Source organism: Gossypium raimondii, chromosome 3 (genome assembly GCF_025698545.1).
Source record: "Gossypium raimondii isolate GPD5lz chromosome 3, ASM2569854v1, whole genome shotgun sequence".
NCBI lineage: Eukaryota > Viridiplantae > Streptophyta > Magnoliopsida > Malvales > Malvaceae > Gossypium > Gossypium raimondii.
The window spans coordinates 13364397-13378010 of NC_068567.1; the positions used below are offsets into that span (position 1 = coordinate 13364397).

The following is a 13614-nucleotide window of genomic DNA, read 5'->3' on the forward strand; positions in this document are numbered from 1 at the left end:
GGATCAATTTGACTTCAATCTTGGATGACACTAATTTGACAACTCACGTGCTAGTATATTTGTATTCTATTGCTGGCGTAGATATAATTTAAAATAAATTATAAATATTTTAAATTTTGTTGAAATTTTAATTATTTATTGGTATGAAAGGCTTTAGCGGCGTTTATCGAAAAACGCCGCAAAAAGTATTTCACGTTAAGAAAAACGGCGTCGTTTCTTGTGGGACTTGTAGTAGCATTAGCGGTGCTTCGACAGAAACGCCGCAATAGGTGATATATTACCGGCGTTTTTATAAAAACACTACAAATATCCTTTAAGTGTTAAGGAAAACGGCGTCGTTTAGTTCTTTTCTTTTAGTGGCGCATTACATAAACGCCGCAAAAATGTATTAGGAGTTAAGGAAACTGTAACACTCCTTACCCGAGACCGTTTCCGGAGTCGAGCACGAGGCATTACTTAGCTTATCTTACCAATTCGGAGCATAAAAACTAGGTTTGAAAATTTATTTCACTATTTACAGCAAATCTGTCCAATCGCGCAGCAGTTACTAAATTAATTATAACTTGAGCTACAGAACTTGAAATTTAATTCCGTAAATTTTTCCTGAAACTAGACTCATATATCTACTCACCATAAAATTTTTAGAATTTTTGGTTCAGCCAATTAGTACAGTTTATTAGTTAAAGTCTCCCCTGTTTCACCACCTGACTGGCCTGACCTCTAGTCACTAAAAATAAGTTTTCTCACTGTAGGATTTTCATATGAAGTTCTTACTTGTTTCTACAGAAAATAAACTCAATGAGAAATCTATACATATAAGCTATAACTCATAACCATTTTTGTACAATTTTTAATGATTTTCTAAACTCAAAACAGGGGACACCAAAAACTGTTCTGACCCTGTCTCACGAAAATTCACATATCTTAAAATATAAAATTCCTTTCGCTACACCGTTATTTTTCCATGAAAATAGACTCAACAAGATTTAATTACATATATCATTCACCCTATAATTCATTTTATACTATCTTGGGTGATTTTTCAAAGTCACGTCACTGTTGCTGCCTGAATTCTGTTTCTTTGCAAAATTTCATCCTTTCATGATTTCCATACATAATTTATCACCTAGACTCTTATAACAACAAATACCTTCATACTTAACCATTTTAATAACCATACATCATCAAATACTTACACACCATTCTTTAGCAAAATCATAATCACAAACATACAAAATAACTAAATCCCTATACATGCCATAACTCAAACGTGATTCGATATAAAATACCGAAGCGTTGTGGTTGATAGTGTGGACGATCTCCGACTTCTTTAGGATCCTTGAAGTAGCTTTGCAATACTATAAGAGAAAGAGAAATAAAAGAAGTAAGCATAAAGCTTAGTAAGTTTACTAGCAAATAAATAACAATATTTAACTTAAATAATTAAACTCAAATGTCTATATCTCTAGTTTACTCTTTAGTTAATCTCATACTAGTTCTCTTGCTTGTTTACTTAGAATACTTGTGTACATAACTTACTCAACTCTTGCTACATCGTTGAACATCAATTGATAGTATAATAAGTTCTTAACTCTTATAACTTACCTAAGCTTGCCATTTATGCTTTAAACTGAACTTTCATGAACATAATTCGTTTACAAGCCCGTTGAGCTACATTGGAATAATAAGGATACTCGGTCTCTTCGATAATAACATGCCAAAGCCATGTCCCTGACATGGTCTTACATGGGATGTTCTCATATCGGTGCCCATGCCATGTCCCGGACATGGTCTTACTGGGACCTCTCATCTCGGTACAACGCCATGTCCTGACATGGTCTTACATGGGACCTCTCATCTCGGTGCCAATGCCATGTCCCAGACATGGTCTTACATGGGACCTCTCATCTCGGTGCCAATGCCATGTCCCAGACATGGTCTTACATGGGACCTCTTTACCCAAATGTCATGACATTCGTATCCAGTACCATCCTTATGTATCAACGGGACTTTTTAATTTTAATTCTCTATCATTTCATGCTTAGATCATCATCAAATAAATTCATAAAATAAATTCACAGTTGCTGGAAAATAACAACATTGATAATAAATATTGAAATATTGCATTTATTTACCGTAAACTTACCTCGGTATCAAATATAGTCCAATTCAACAACTTAGTCTTCAACTTTATTCTTCCCTTTGTCTAACCTCGAGTTTCGTTCTTCTTGATCTAAAATAGCAAATTTAACTTATTTAATACTCACATTCAACAAAACAGCCCTTGACTCTAACTTTTTCAAAATTACAATTTTGCCCCTAAACTTTTACATAATTACATTTTTGACCCAAGGCTCGGAAATTAAACTTCATCCCTTATTCTTATGTTTTATGACATGATGAACATTTTTCTCTTCTATGCCAATGTAACACCCCTTACCCGTATTCAACTCCGGAATAGGGTATGAGGCATTACTAGAACACTTACACATGTAAACGTATTAAACTGAGTTACAAAATTTCATTCAAATTTAAACTCTTCAAATTTTTAACATGCTTTTATAATTCTTTATAACATATCCTCAAAATATTATATTCATAACAAATAGGGCCTACGAGACTCGATACTTACTTATGTAATTCAAAGCTCCATTTCCATTTTATTCAATTCACAATATTTCGTGTTCACAATTCAAATTAATTTCTCAATCCAATATATATATTTCAATACCACACTCTCATACTATGAAACTTTATTTTCCCATATGAGCTTAAACCATGATCATCACATATCAAAGACAAATGTTCTTGACATTTCCATGACATAAACCGAATTAATCAATGCAACTCAATGATATAATCATCCATATATCATTATTATCATATATATATATCAAGACTAAATTTCTTATACATTTGGTCAATTGCTTTTCAAAACCGCAATAGTTCCTTCGGTACCAATACGTATTTACCATTCAATTTAGCATTTACCGATTATAATCGGGCATATGACCATTATACACAATTATTTCCTACATTTTATTGTCCTCCTCCTCCTCTCCATTCCACATCCTTTATGTGTATATCACATTTAAACAACATTAACTATAATTTCTCTATTCACTAACATGTATATTCAAAGCTGTCTATTCGAGTCATAGTCACTAAATTATTTTTACCTGGAGCTACAGAACTCCAAATTAAGATCCGTAAATTTTATCCGGAACTAGATTCACATATATTCTTACCATAAAATTTTCATAATTTTTGGTTTAGCCAAATAGTACAGTTTATTCTTTAAAGTTTCCCCTGTTTCACTGTTTGACAGTTCTGACCTCTCTTCACTAAAAATTAATTATCTCACTGTACAGAATTCGGATATAGTTTCCGTTTGTTTCTCATAAAAATAGATTCACTGATAATTCTAAACATATAAACTTTATCCCATAATTATTTTTGTACAATTTTTTACAATTTTCCAAAGTCAAAACAGGGGATTCCAAACTCATTCTGACTCTGTCTAATTAAACTTCAAATATCTCAAAATATATAACTCTTTTGCTTTTTCTATTTCTTTTATGTGAAAATAGACTCATTAAGATTCAATTTCATATATTATTCAGCCTCTAATTAAATTTCCACCATTTTTGGTGATTTTTCAAAGTCACACAACTGTTGCTGTCTAAACTGTTTTGTTGCTAAATGTACTCTTTCATAATTTCACTTTTTCACTTTCAATCACAATTCAATTCAAAATTCACTTTTCCATTTCTAAGTCGATATTCAATTCAGTTCCACACCTATATTCATTATTCAATTACACTTAGTCAATTTCCCGTTGAACACTCGGAATATACATAGATACGTAGAGAATTAGCACATAAGTGCCACACTGATATGTAGCCGAAGCTACCACTGATACGTAGCCGAAGCTACCACTGATACGTAGCCGAAGCTACCACTGATATGTAGCCGAAGCTACCACTGATACGTAGCCGGTTACCATCGATACGTGGCAAGAAGCTACCAGCGATACGTGGCCAAGCTACCACCGATCAATAACACTGGAAATGTCCACGGCCTGCTCACACAAGCCGTCGTGTGTCGCAACACATGCTAGATCACCCAAGACCGGGACTCACTGTAACACTTGTAACATCGATCTCTAGTGACATGTCACTTGTATCCACTTCTATTCCTAAGTTCAACCGGGAATTTACACTTAACACTTTATTTTAAACACTTTATCACTTGAATAATTCATGAACAATTTTCCTTCCACATTCAATATTAATTCACATATCAAATATAATTCACAATTTATAAAAATATAACTATTATTTACACGTAACTTACTTTGATGCAATAATATAAAATTTAGCAATTTAGTCTTTAATCTTTCCTTTTCTCCGGTCAAGGTCGATTACACTTCTTTCTTGATCTATAATAACACATTTGACTTATTTAGTACTCACATTTATCAAAACAGTCCTTGACTCAAACTTTGGTAAAATTATAATTTTGCCCCTAAACTTTTACATATTTACACTTTTGCCCCAAAGCTCGTAAATTAAACTTCATCCCTTATTCTTATGTATTATGACATGTTGAACATTTTTCCCTTCTATAGAAACATCAAATTCCAACTCTAACACTTACTTATGAACATTTAGTATTTTTATCGATTATGTCGTTTTACTCGTTTTCACTCAAAATCGCTTAGCAAAAGTTGCTTAACATAATTCTAAGCTTCATATTCTATCATGAAACATCAAAATTCACACTTTTCATCTATGGGTAATTTTTAGGACATAAATTCTAGCTCGAATTAATGGTAGAGATAGCTTAAGCAAGTTATCGGGATGCGAAAAATACAAAGAACAAGAAAAGCAGGCTAGAACGGACTTACCATGAAGCTTGGAAGATGAACAAACCCTAGCCATGGTGTTCCCTTGCTACATACGGCCATGAAGAAAAGAATTGAAGAAGATGATAATTTATTTCATGTTATTTTGTCTTTATTCATTAATTAAGGCATTTTACCAAAATGCCCTTAAATAGCTTACTTACTAACCATGTCTATTTTTGTCCATAAATAACCAATGGTCTAATTACCATTTAAGGACCTCCAATTTAAAATTTCATAATAATTAGACACCTCTAACTTGTAGAACTCAACTTTTGCACTTTTTACAATTTAGTCCTTTTGACTAAATTGAGTGCCCAAACGTCGAAATTTTCGAACAAAATTTTTACAAAATAATTCCGTGAAATCGTAGACCATAAAAATATAAGAAAAATAAATTTTTTCCTTGTCAGATTTGTGGTCCCGAAACCACTGTTCCGACTAGGCCCAAAATCGGGCTGTTACAGCCAACATCAAATTCCCACTCTAACATGTACTTATGAACATTAGGTATTTTTACCGATTATGTCGTTTTACTCGTTTTTGCTTAAAATCGGCTAACAAAAGTTGTTTAACATAATTTCTAGCTTCATATTCTATCATAAAACATCAACATAAACACTTTTCACCTATGGGTATTTTTCCAAATATAAACCCTAGGTTAAATTATTGCTAGAATAAGCTAAATTAAGCTACCGGACTCCAAAAACGTAAAAACATTAAAACGGACTTGGGATCACTTACTATGGAGCTTGGAAGCTTGAAAACCCTAACTATGGCTTCCCCTTGCTGATTTCGTCCTAATGAAGAATATGATGATTTTTGCCATCTTTTTCCCTTTTAATTCATTTTAATTACTAGATTACCAAATTGCCCCTAACTTAAAATTTTTTATTTCCCTTATCTCATGTCCATTTTTGTCTACCAAGTTACCAATGGTATAATTACCATATAAGGACCTCCAATTTAAAGTTTCATAACAATTGGACACCTCTAACATGTAGAACTCAACTTTTGCACTTTTTACAATTTAGTCCTTTTGACTAAATTGAGTGCCCAAACGTCGAAATTTTCGAACGAAATTTTCACAAAATCATTCCGTGAAATCATAGACCATAAAAATATAAGAAAAATAAATTTTTCCTCATCGGATTTGTGGTCCCGAAACCACTGTTCCGATAACCTTGAATTTAGGCCATTACAGAAACTGCGCCGTTTTCTATTGTTATTAGTGGCGCTTTCCTTAAAATGCCGCAAAAATGTTTTAGGATTTATTGAAACGTTGTCGTTTTGTCTATGTTATTAGTGGCGTTTTTTTCCAAGTTTGAGTTAAGTGTATTGGGAAACGACTGCATTTGAACCTATAGTTAGTGGCGCTTATATATAAACGTCGCAAATGAGTTAATTTTTACATTAAACGGCGTCGTTTTTTTTCGATCGTTTTGACTGAAACTTAAATCAGATTCCTATCCCTTAAACTCTCATTCTCCCCCAAATCCCTAAAATTTCCCCTAATCCCTAACTGTTCCCCAAACCTGACCACCTGCTACGTTGTCGTCTCCTCTGCTGCATCACAGTCTCTATCCGTCTTCGGTGCCGCAACCATCGGTAAGTTCCAGTACTTCCTTTTTCTTCTTCCTGCGTGAATGTCTGTAAATATTCAGCTTTTTTTTTGTCTTCGTTTCCTTTCTGAACTCATTTACAGAGGAGAAATTTCCTAAACCCATCATGTTTTATTCTGTAAATATTCATGTTTTATTCATTGATTAATTGTTGTAAATATTCTGTAAATATTCATGTTTTATTCTGAACTCATTTGCAGAGGAGAAATTTCCTAAACCCACCAATGTTATTCATGTTTTATTCTGTAAATATTCTGTAACTATTTAGGGATTCTGCCTCTTTTTACCTTTGTACTCATTTATAGAGGAGAAATTTCCTAAACCCACCAATGTTATTTATGTTTTATTCTGTAAATATTCGTAACTATTTAGGGATTCGCCTCTTTTTACTTTTGTGTAAAGGTATTGATATTAGATTCTCCCAAACGCATAATATATATGCATGTATGTATATATATATATATAGATTTTGCCAAAACTAACGAGAAGACATTATACACGGTATTGGAATTTTATTTATAATTGCTTTAAAATAAAAATTGTTAAGAGTTATAATTTTGTTTCTACTTTGAAATTTCTCAAACACTCGTTTTAATGGAATATCTGTATATATATATATATATCGAGATTTATGTATCCCTCATATCATCAAGTTTTTATTTCTTGGTTCTTATGATTGTCTTTTCTAATAATATCATAAAATTTTACGATTCAAACTTGAATTATCTTCGTCTGATGAGGGACATATCTTACCATTACAGCCAACGTTTATTAATTACAGTTAAGATCATCTCTTGGGATGATAAAATAAACTACACCGGTATTCATTCAGTTTTTATATTTGGTTGTGATATTGATAAAGTTTTAAGCTGCCATTTAGTTTCCATTTAATATTTGGTTGTGATATAGATAAAGTTTTACATATTTTGGTTCAACTGAAATAATATTTGGTGCTAATCTGATAATCTTACATTTATTCTAGGCTGAATTAAGATTTGGTGCAACTGAATACATATCTGACCATTGACATTTGGTTTGCGTTGGCTGTGTTTTGGCTGAGCTATTGCTTGGATAGGTACATGTTAATATTTTAATTTTTTTGCTTATTTATATGCATTTTCCCAAATGACTTAACAAATTTCATATTTTTATTAAATAGTCTCTGTTTGCTTTGGTGAGAGTGGAGTAGACCAAGTTGAGTAAACTATTAAGGTATGTTTTAGTTCAAAATGCGTATCAATAATAGTTTTATCATGATGATTTTTGAAAAATTAAAGTTCAAATGGGGCTCCGATTTTGTAGACATGTAATTGGTTGTTTTCGTTTCAAATATTGGATCATTTCACTTACTTTACAATTGCCATCTACTTTTCTGCCTTATGTTTTCTGTTATAATCTGCCATCCAGTTTGTTATATATGTTGAGTAAAATAGAACCAAATTAATAAATTGTAGTGGGATTTGGATTATTTTTTTTATTTGTAAATTATTCGAAATTAATAATTATACATTAGATTAAATAACAAATTAATCCACTTTCTTTTCACATTTCACTTTCATTGATATCAAATATGATACCCCTGTTTACATATTATTCCATTTCTCAAGTAAATTATTTCAAAACTAATGTTATATGTGTAAATAATATTAACATTTGGTTAAATTGGAGTATAGTTTGCAAATATTTGTATGTTTTCTTTCCTATTTTTTTTAAATTTTATGCTATTTTAATCACGAAAAACATTTTTGTTTTGTTTTCTTTTATTTTAATTTACCTAATTAAATAAATTGTATTCAAATTTATATTTTAAATAGTTTATTTAATTTGAATGACGGAAAAATTTTCAAACTTTTAATTTATTTTAAAGTTCAAATTTACATAACTTACATAAATTAAAGTTCAAATTTCATAACTTACATAATTTACATAACTTATATAATTTCGAATGTTTTCATTCTTCTTTATCTTTTTACTTACTTTATGCTATTTTAATCATGAAAATATTTTGTTTTGTTTTCTTTTATTTTTAATTTACCTAATTAAATAAAATGTATTCAAATTATATTTTAAATATTTTATTTAATTTGAATGAGGAAAATTTTTCAAACTTTTAATTTATTTTAAAGTTAATATTTACATAACTTACATAAATTAAAGTTCAAATTTCATAACTTGCATAAATTACATAACTTACTTAATACAAAACTTATATAATATTAAGATCAAATTTCATAACTTGCATAATTTTAAGATCAAATTTCATAACTTACGTAATTTATATAACTTAATATATAACTTAAGTAATAGTAATTTAAGATAAAATTTCATTAAATATTTATTACTTTCCATTAAATAATATTTTTAATACTATATTGTAGAAACTGTCGTCCGGTCAAAAAGTTAGACGCCTTCAGCTTTTTGACATTACACATAGAAAGAAAGATGGATTTCCTATGACTCCTGAAGCTGCAAAAATTTTGGTATGTTTACTTAATAAAAAGACTATCGTATAAATATTTATAATTAAAGCAGACGCAGCAGCGAGGCAAGCAGAGGCAGCATCGAGAGAAGCTGAGGTTCAAAGAAAATATGAAGAACTCTAGCTACAACTTAAAGCTGATGCAGTAGCGAGAAAAGCTGAGGCTGCATCGAGGGAAGCCGAGCAGAGGAGAAAGTATGACGAACTCCAACAGCAGCTTTAGAATATGATGAAGATGTTTCAGCAGTCGCAACATCCGCCATCTTAGAATATCGTATAAATATTGTTATCATTTTAACTTTTAACAATATTGTAAGAATAATATGAATTATATTTCATTTATTGATGTTTATATTATATATCATTCGTTTAATTTGAAATATTATTGTGATTTGTTGCTTTTGGTTGGTTTTTATGCTACAAGAAGGCTGAAAATATGGAAAATTTTATTTTACAAATCAGCCAAAATTATTAAAAAACGCCGCTAAAGTCGTGTTCTTTAGCTGCGTTTGTGGGAGAAGCGCTGCTAAAAGTCATGCCGCTAAAAGTCATGATCTATAGCGGCGTTTGTGGGAGAAGAGCCGCTAAAAGTCATGATCTATAGCAGCGTTTGTAGGAAAAGCGCCGCTAAAAGTCATGATCTATAGTGGCGTTTGTGGGAGAAGTACCGCTAAAGGTCATGACCTTTAGTGGCGCTTCTTTCTAAAAATGCCGCAAACGTTAGCGACGTTGTCAACAGCGGCATTTTTTGCAGCACTTTCAAATACTTTTAATGGCGCTCTAAAAAAAGCCACTAAAAACCTGTTTTGGTATAGTGAAACCTAGAAAACTTCTGACCACTGAAACATTTCTTGGAGGTTTCCAGTCTACTATAGTTGAGATTTTACTTGGATCAACTCTAATACTGTCTGCCGATACCACATGTCCCAAGAATCCAACTTCTCAGAGTCAGAACTCACATTTGCTAAACTTAGCAAACAACTATATTTCACGTAAAGTCTACAAAAAAATTCTCAAATGTTGGGCATGCTCTGTCTCATCTCGTGAATAGATCAGACTGTCATCAATGAACACCACAATAAATCTATCTAAGTACGGTCTAAATATTCTATTCAACAAGTTCATAAACACAGCAGGTGCATTGGTCAAACCAAATGGCATAACAAGAAATTCATAATGTCCATACCTAGTTCTGAAAGCTCTCTTCGGTACATCCGAGTCTTTAACCCGTAGCTGATAATACCCACAACAGAGGTCAATCTTTGAAAACACTGTCACACCTTTCAGCTGATCAAACAAATCATCTATACATGACAAAAGATATTTGTTCTTGATCGTAACTTTATTGAGTTGTCGGTAGTCGATACACAATTGCATAGACCCATCCTTTTTCTTGACAAACAACACCGGAGCACCCCAAGGAGAAAAGATGGGCCGAGCAAAGCCCCTATCTATCAACTCTTGCAATTGTGCTTTCAACTCTTTTAATCTTGTAGGTGTCATTTTATACGGAGCTATTGATATCAGAGATGTTCCTATAACTAGTTCAATAGCAAACTCAACCTCTTTGATCGGCGGTAACCCTGGTAATTCTTCTGGGAATACATTTATCAACTCACACACAATCAGAATCGATTCTAGTTTCAATTCTGAAACCTTGGAATCAAATATGTAAATGAGATACACTTCACAATCCTTTCTAACATATTTTTGTGTTGTCATAGCTGAGAGGGCATTAGAGGTACCATCCAATTTATCTGAATCAATACGAATCCTTTCACCATTCTGACATTTTAACACAATATGCTTTTGTCTACAGTTTACAACAGCATCATGCAGAGTTAACTAGTCCATACCCAGAATCACGTCAAACTCATCAAAAGGTAACAACATCAAATCAGTTGGAAAGTTGCAACCCCGAATCATCAAAAGACCGTTTTTACAGGCTTTATCAACTAATACATACTGACCTAAATGGTTTGTTACTTAAACCATAAATTTTGTAGTCTTAAAAGGTATTTTCTTATCCGACACTAAAGTTGTGCATACATTCATATGAGTGCGTTGACCCCGGGTCAATCAAAGCATTAACATTAGTATCAAAGATAGAAAAGGTACCAGTGATCACACCAGGTGCTGAAGCTTCCTCTCGAGCACGAATCACATAAACCCTAGCTGGTTCCCATGCCTCAGATCTAACAGTAGAATCTTTCGTTCCACCTCGACTGTTACCTATATTTCTAGTGTTTCAAGGTGGTCTCCTTCTCGTAGCCATATTACTCGAACGAGTATTCTAAGTCTTTTCTTTATCAGACCACTGCAGCAAAACAGGCTTTTAGCGACTTTTTTAGGCCTATAGCGGCGTTTTTAAGCGCCGCTATAAACAACGCCGCTAAAGTTTACGGCGTTTATGTGAAAAAAGGCCGCTATAGAACACAACCTTTAGCGGCGCTTTTATAAAAAAACGTCACTAAAGAACATGACCTTTAGCAGCGCTTTACCCACAAACGCCGCTAAAAAACATGACCTTTAGTGGCACTTTTATCACAAACGCCGCTATAGAGAATAACTTTTAGTAGCTTTCTTTTTCACAAATGCCGCTAAAGAACATGATCTTTAGCGGCGCTTTTATCACAAACGTTGCTAAAAGTACTGTTCTTCAGCGGCGTTTATAAAAAAACGCCACTAACTTTGGCAGATTTGTAACATTCAATTTTCATCCATATACAACCCTTCCTGTAGCATGAAATCCAACCAAAAATAGCAAATCTAAATGATACTTCAAATTCAACGAAAGATATATGATATAAATTGATAACGGAAGTATAATTCAAAATATTCTTACAATAATGTTAAAAGTTACAATGTTAAAAATATTCTTATAATAAGAAAACATTTTTGCCAGAAGCAATGTGAACATTTTTTCTTGGTCCAGGATCCTGCGAACGATGGACCTGAGTCGTGTTAGGACCAAAAGAACATTCATTTCTAGCTGATTGAGCCGAATGCTCTTTACAGTCTTGAACATTTTGAAGCCATCTTGGTTCCCATCCACACAAGCTAATGAGCTTCTGTGATTGCAAAAAGGTAAAGCACATAAGAACATTGAAACATTACCAATTACCAGCAGATAGAACATCATTAGAATATCTTACGAGAGTAGACAAAATGCACCATCTCGAGTACTATCACTTCCAATATACTCTATGATCTAGACTCAAACTCGCCATATGATTTCAAGAATCGATATAGAAGAATATCAAGTTATGGACCTCGAGAGACACGCATATGCTCCATTGTAGATCTTTGCTACTACAGGAAGAGACTGGGCGCATAAGTCCATCACACCTATCCTTGTATCCCGCAATTAAAGCGATCGAGGTGTTGGAAGGAATTGAACCAAGCTTTCGACATTGTTTCCTCTCCAAAGACAAGCAACCTTGTGCCCGACATCCAACCGCTTAGAAAAGGCACGGCCAACATCCTCGACTTGAAATGAAAATCCCTAGAAAAGATAAATATCAATAGCAATTGAGAGAAGGCAAAGAGGAGAGATAAAAGTAGTGTGTATCAATTTCATCATCCATAATATTAATTTCATGACAGCAAACCACCCAAAATGTTCAGATCTATTTCTATGGTACAGAAACCAGAACAATTGTTAAGCAATCAACCTACCATAATAATAAGTAAAACCTAATTTAACATCAAGTAAGACTAAAACAAGCATAAATGGCTCAATTCATCATTCACGTTGCTGGTCTAAAGAAAGTGAATGAGAGCAGAAGCAAGCATTTAGAAGTAATCACTTTGAAAAATATACAAACACACAAACATTAATGTTTCCTATAACTTATGTTTCTTAGCTACAACAATGTCAATTTATTGTCATAAATCATTTCTTGGGAAGGCAATGAATTATAGTTCCTAATAGCACAATTCGCTTAAAGGATACAGAAAATCATAACTGTCCAGAAACTAAGTTCTATTTATCAATCCATTTATCACAGTGTTGCTCGTCTATTTTCTATATATCATTAAGCATATCTCAAAGAATCCAAGACCTTGAAATGCTCGAGTTTTTGTGATGATCACACTACAATGATTATATTTTCCTAGGGAGCTGAACTAGCGAAAAGCAAATAATGGAATTACAACGGCTAACCTTTAGAAATAGCCCAGGATGGGAAGGAAGCAAAATTCAGGCATGCCCCACATGTTTCACATGCAATTTTATCAACATCTATGTTTATCCAACCTCTCCGAGCACAAGACAATGAGCTTGCAACCTACAATTCATTTGAAAGGAGCAGTATGCCTTAAGATCATATTAATATGACTCTATAACTAAAAGAATACTGAATCTCGTAAGTATTAAACTCAACACATATGAAATTGCATTAGTTCTAAGCAAAAAGTTGAAACTTTGTATTTGAAAGTGTATCCACTAGTAAATGTACACAAAGGAGATCCCAGATCAAAGCGGCGTATACATGATGGTCCTGCATTTGTTGATGAACAGACAACAATAATAGTACATATAAAATAGTTGAAATATTAATTTCAAGAAAAAGAAAAACATAAAACGAACAGACAACAAGTGCGGA

The 13614-nt window shown here is 32.7% G+C and overlaps 2 long non-coding RNA genes across 2 annotated transcripts; one reads left to right on the forward strand and one right to left on the reverse strand.

The window, feature by feature from the left end:
- Window positions 1–1155: 1155 nt before the first annotated feature.
- LOC128039756 (uncharacterized) lies at window positions 1156–5344 on the reverse strand. The gene is made up of 3 exons (XR_008194292.1): window positions 4910–5344; window positions 2147–2233; window positions 1156–1358 (listed from the first exon to the last, which is right to left on the reverse strand). It is a non-coding gene; the product is annotated as an uncharacterized LOC128039756 (long non-coding RNA).
- A 908-nt stretch (window positions 5345–6252) lies between these two features.
- On the forward strand, window positions 6253–9337 carry LOC105797239 (uncharacterized). Its single transcript, XR_008194058.1, has 3 exons — window positions 6253–6514; window positions 7511–7740; window positions 8907–9337. It is a non-coding gene; the product is annotated as an uncharacterized LOC105797239 (long non-coding RNA).
- Window positions 9338–13614: the final 4277 nt, after the last annotated feature.